This window comes from Orussus abietinus, unplaced genomic scaffold (assembly GCF_000612105.2).
Source record: "Orussus abietinus isolate OABI.00-Male unplaced genomic scaffold, Oabi_2.0 scaffold681, whole genome shotgun sequence".
Lineage (NCBI taxonomy): Eukaryota > Metazoa > Arthropoda > Insecta > Hymenoptera > Orussidae > Orussus > Orussus abietinus.
In genome coordinates, this window is record NW_019395976.1 from 25,128 (window position 1) to 31,497 (window position 6,370).

A 6,370-nucleotide genomic window follows, 5' to 3' on the forward strand; every position below is an offset into this window, starting at 1 on the left:
CAGTTTCGCGTTCTTCAATTCCATACCCTTTCTGCTGGTACGCGCGAGCCCGATAACTGTTTCCTTTTCTCGAGTGACATCGTCGTTATCCACAATTTTGCTACTGCCGCCGACGGAAAATTGGTCGCTGTAGGGTGTAAATTCTTATCGGTCGAAAGCTTGTATCACGATCCGTGCGATTCGTCCCTGTTTGGCATATACCGTGTTCGCGGTCTGTCCACTCTATCTTACTGGAAAGTCGATGAAATCGTTGCGAAGTGCGTGAAATTACCGCTACCGACCAGTCGCGATTCTTATGCCATCGTTCCTCTGATGGAACACCAGTTCTCTCGATAATATTTTCCTTGTTGCTGCATTTCAGATTGAATAAAATGGAAATAAACGGGTGTTCTGCTGAATTTAATTTCTTAGTCATTTTTACGCGTACGAAGAATACCTCCTCTCTGCGTAGGGAATTCTTTGCTCGGTTAACACTTAACCGGTGCAAACGTGGTCGCTAGTTGTACCTGATTCGCATACGTAATCCCATGGATCTTGGCACATCTGGTTTTGCGCTGCTAATGCCGAGTCGACGTCCGTTTGACGTCCAGGTGACGTTCGTTTCATGTCCGGGCGATGTCCGTTTGACGTCCGGGTAACATTCGTTTGACGCTCAGTTGACGTCTTCTTTACTTATTGTTCGTAAAATTTGACGTCGATATGACGTCTTTTGAATCGTACGCTTTACATCAAATTGACATAAAGTTGACATTCGTGATCACACCAATAACGAATGTTACTATCGCAAAGTTTACGTAAACTCGACGTCAAACGAACGTCGCAGTTGACGTTTATTTATACGTTTCTTTGACGTGCACACCGCGGACATTCGGACGTCAACTTTACGTCAATTTGACGTCGCCAACGTCAAATATTACATTCATTTGACGGCGAAAGTCCGAAAAGAGTACGTCGCATTGACGTCGACTTTTCGTATGTGCTCCGTTGGGGTGACAACCTTTTTCGCGAACGGCTCGTACGAGTTTGATCTACGGAGTGCCGCACCGTCAGTTTCTAGCGTGCAAAGCGATGACAACGTTTTCGCGAACGGCTCGTACGAGTTTGATCTACGGAGTGCTGCACCGTCAGTTTGCTCTTACGAATCTGCATATTGAACGACATCGAATTTGGGCCATGCGTTCGCGAGAAATGTCGATCTCACCCGTGCAAAGCGTTGTCAACTTCTTCGCGCATGGCTCGTACGAGTTTGGCCTACGGAATGCTGCACCGTCAGTTTGCTCTTACGAATCTGCATATTGAACGACATCGAATTCGGCCCCTGCGTTCGCCAGAAACGTCGATCTCGACCGTGCAAAGCGATGACATCTTTTTAGCGAACGGCTCGTACGAATTTGACGTACGGAGTGCTACACCGTCAGTTTGCTCTTACGAATCTGCATATTGAACGACATCGAATTCGGGCAAAACTCTACATGAATTGGCTGCAGTCCTGCACTTGGTTAAGTATGATCATGACAAGCCTATCGAGGCAATTATTGACCGATTTCAGGCCGCTTACGATAACACCTTATATGCCAGGACGAGGCTACGCGGAAAACTTTCGCCGGCGGGACGCGAGTCCCTAGAGGAAGAAGCCGTCGACACTTTCTTTAGAGTGATAAATTCCCAGCTGCGAGTAGAGTGCTTGCTCTGCCCGCATGGGTCGCTTTTGGAACTTTAATCTTCAGCTGTAAGACCAGCGAAAGTGTTAGAGCGTGAGAAGCAATCCAGTGTAAGTAATGCGGGTCAATTGCGACGAAGCAGGGATGTAATGCGGGCCCGAGCCGGATGGTCCCGAAAGAGGCTGCTCCCAAGTTTTCATGGGAAACGGCTGCGCGGGTTGGAACTACATCATTCAATAAAGCCGACACGAAAAGGAATGCACCACGTTTAAACAATGTAGGTTATCAACAATGGACAGGATCGTCCTTTGAAACCGAATGTCCCTTACATAAAACTGATAGTCATACTTTAGAAGACTGACGGTATTTCCGAAGCCTAGTCAATAAACAGTCCAAAAACGTGCTCGTTTCCGCACCTTCTCAAGGGGAATATGCAGCCCAAGATTTCGAAAATTGAACGAGTATATCCAGTCGTCTGAAACTCCTACCGAAATACCTCAGGTGGCACAATATCGACAGAGCGCCTCTTCTGAAATCCCAACGCAAAATAATGATCGCGGAAAAGGCGTATGCATCCTTCGAAATGACGACGATTTGCCGTCGGTAAATCTTAAATATTATGATAAGTCGCAGTTTTGCTCACCTGTAACCTTTATGATTGATCCTGGCGCACAAGTGAACGTCATTAACCCCTTAACTCGTGCCCTCGATTTAATTCGATCGCACTGTACATTCCAAACTGTGCACACTCGAGATAATTCGAGCGGCGTTGTATTTTATGCTACTATAATTTCTCACACTCTAAATGTTCTAGTGTTTTTTTACATCAAAAAATTGATTTTTTTTGGCCGGTTTTTTTTTTAATCTGTGCGTTAAGGGGTTAAGTTAAGATACGTCCAAAACAGAGGACGCATAAAAACCCGCGAGAATATTTCCTTAAAAGGAATTACCGAAGGTGTTCAACAAAGCATAGGAACAATTACCGTCAGAATACTCGATAAACAAACTATATTCCTCGTAATAAATGATCACTTTCCTATTGCCTTCGGAGATATATTAGGAACCCCATATGTTTGAAAATACAAGGCTGTTATTGATTACGAAAACGAGCAACTCGTGATAGACAACGCGGCTCCACCTTTCTCGAATAAAACTACGGTAACCGTTCCTGCGAATGTCACGGTATCCGTTCTTGCCAAAACGACTGAAGATTCCGAATCTTTCGGCTTCATCCCACCAATTAAATTGCGTAAATGATTAATAGCCGGAGGGCACTTTCAAACGCAAGAAAAATGTCGCACCTTTTTGAAAGTGACAAACACTGACACCGCGGACCAGACGGTAATGATACCTCCCGTGACATTTGGAAATTTCGAGTTCCCCACTCTAGTCGACCAGTGTCAACGGCATCTCGACGTACATTTGCCTCATTTACGGAATACACGGTCGGAGCGGCTGCAGCTTCAACGAGAGTATAAGGTCATCAACACGCATGTGGCTGAATTCCAAGCCTACATAAAAACTAATGAAACACTACTGAAAGGTCACAGGGTACGAAGGATCCAAAATATTCTCCTTCACGATAAGCTCTCGGCCTATGAAGCAAATCACCTTTCCTCGCTCATTGCTAGCAACGCCGACATATTTAGACTGGAGAGAGAATTGCTAAAACCAGCTAAGATACCGCCACATAGAATCATTACTTTGGATGAAATTCCGGAACATAAAAAACATTACCGTTTTCCTCCTGCTCACAAAAACGAAATTGCACGCCAGATTCAATTACTAGAGGATCAAAATCTTGTGCAGCCCTTCCAATCCCCGTATTCGTCCCCGGTCTTCATGGTCCCGAAGAAATCGGAAACTGGGGAAAAAATTAAATGGAGAATGGTTGTAGACTTTCGACAACTTAATGAAAAAACTGTTAACGATGCATACCCGATACCCAACATCACCGAAATATTGGACCAATTGGGCGGAGCACGATACTTTTCGGTGTTTGACCTGGCCAGCGGTTTTCATCAAATCGCTTTGGATCCTCGGGAATGGCACAAAACTGCATTTACAGTGGCCGGAAAGCACCTAGAATTCACGGCAATGCCTTTCGGCGTGAAGAACGGGCTTTCCACGTTACAACGAACCACGGACACGGTTCTGGTGGGTTTAGTAGGTGTCGAGTTATTTGTCTACATGGACGATATTGTCGTGTAGTCGAAGACCCTAGAAGAGCACGTGGAGAGGTGCAAACACTTAGCAACGCGTTTACGATCCGCCAATATGCAACTTCACGCTGAAAAGTGCGGATTGTTGCAGAGGAAGTTTGTACATTTGGGACATATGATTTCAGTAGAAGGCGTATAACCGAATCCCAAGAATATGGAAGCAGAAAGGGTTTTTCCGAGACCCAAAACTGTAAGAAACAAACAGGAATTTCTCGGTTTAGCTGGGTATTACAGGAGATTTATACCGAACTTCGCAAACTTATCTAAGCCCTTGGCTGCATTGCTCGCTAAAGATGTCAAGTTCGAATGGACGAACTGCCAAGAAAGAGCGTTTGCCACCTTAAAGGGAGCATTGATAAATCTCCCTGTGCTACAATATCCAGATCTCACGGTAGAATTTTTTATTACTACCGACGCCAGCAGTTTCGGAATCGGTGTAATCCTAAGTCAAAAGAAAGAATGGCAAAGATGTTCCGGTATCCTACACATCCAGATTGCTTACAAAATCTGAAAACAAGTACTCTGATCAAGAACGAAATGTTAGCGATCATTTACTCCGTTACGGAATTCAGGCCGTACATATATGGCCGGAAATTCACCATAGTGACTGACCATCGACCTCTTAGTTGGCTGACTTCCGTCACCTCACCGGACTCCTGAATTGTGCGGTGGAGGCTATACATGCTAGAGTACGAGTATTCTATAGACTACAAAAAGGGAAGCCTGAATTTGAATGCAGATGCGTTATCGCGAAACCCACCAGAGACTCACCAACACGATGCCAACCTCAAAAGTTTATTTGCCATTGACGACGAGGACTCATCATCCGACGACCACATTTTTACTCCACTGCGGAAAAGAAGGAGGACTGATCCCTCTGATGCCACCATATCGTCACTAAATGGACAGGGACTAAACGCCCAGAGTAACGACACCGCATTACCGCCACCCGCACCATCCGTATCACAACCGCCCTCTTCAACGGCTGTCCAATTCGACGCGATAGCAGGACCGAGTGGTCTTCAACGAGCCTGACCCCAGGCAACATCACCGTTCAGCACCAACGAGTCGACTGTGACACCATGTGGTAATGACGATGATACAACAGCGACGGACGATAACAGAGTAAGCGAGGGACCAGACGAATCGGGTAGCAATATGAGCGAAGAAGACAATTCGGAACGGACCCACGATCTCTCTCCCGAGAGACTAAAGGAAAATGTCTTCATCACCAAAGACCCGTTGACAGCGAAACCTGACAACACAGTTATCCTTACCTCCGTTAACGCGACACCGATCGAGGGTGGAGCAAGGGAACTGTCGAGGTCCATAGATTTCCCACCAGATTTGACGTTCAAGCTGCCGAGACTAGTAAAACACGGTCGTAAATCTGTTATTATCATCCCTATAAAGGCAAACGATGAGCATCAATGACGATTTTAGGGACGCTTTCAACGCCCTTTACGATATGGTAATCCTATCAAGAATTTCATCGTTTCGAATTGCAAGGACGGAAAATATCGACCACATTAGCTGGTCCGAAATACAATCTATTTTGTTAAGTGTATTCAACGACGCGCCGGTTCGAATTAGTATATGCAGTCTTGAGCGCACCATTCCGAATCCCGAAATCCGCCGGACTTTGATCGAAGAGTACCATAGCGCGGCGATAGGCGGTCATAAGGGCGTTACCAAAACATTTTACCGTTTGCGACAGGAGTACTTTTGGCCTGGAATGAGGAAAGACGTAAGAACGTTTATAAGAAACTGCCGTAAAACTGTCAATTAAAGAAAACCGTCAAACGTCCATGCGTCAACCTATGGTCATTACGGACACCCCCAGAGCACCGTTCGATAAGATAGCAATGGACGTCGTCACATTACCCCCGACCTCACGTGGTAACAAATATGTGTTAACTGTCCAAAACCTCCTTACTAAATTTTCTCTGGCTAACCCCATCCTAAGAGAGGACGCGGTCACGGTTGCCGAGGCGTTCGTCGAGAGGTTTGTCAGTTATTTTGGTTGTCCGGGTTCAATTCTCGCCGATTGCAGATCAAATTTTACTTCGTCTTTTCAAAGAGATGGAAAAGATATTCCGAATTAAATTGTTTAATACTACTGCGTACCATCCAGAGAGTAATGGTTCGATTGAAAGATCCGACCATGTCTTAAAAGAATATATAAAGTAGTACGTAGACAAGGAGAGCGAATGGGACACTTTGTGTTCCTTGGCAATGTTATCATATAACACAAGCCAGCAAGAAGCAACTGGCTACACGCCGTATCAACTGTTGTTTGCCAACTTGGCTAAGCTACCATCGAGTACTAGACACGTATTTAATAAAAACATAGAATACGAAGAATACTTGGTAGATCGCTTTTATCGAACTCGTGCAGTTCAACGAATTTGCTCATAATTTGCTTGCAGCAAAAGAAAAATCGAAACGGTTATATGACCGATGCACCAACCCAGAAGATTTTAGAGT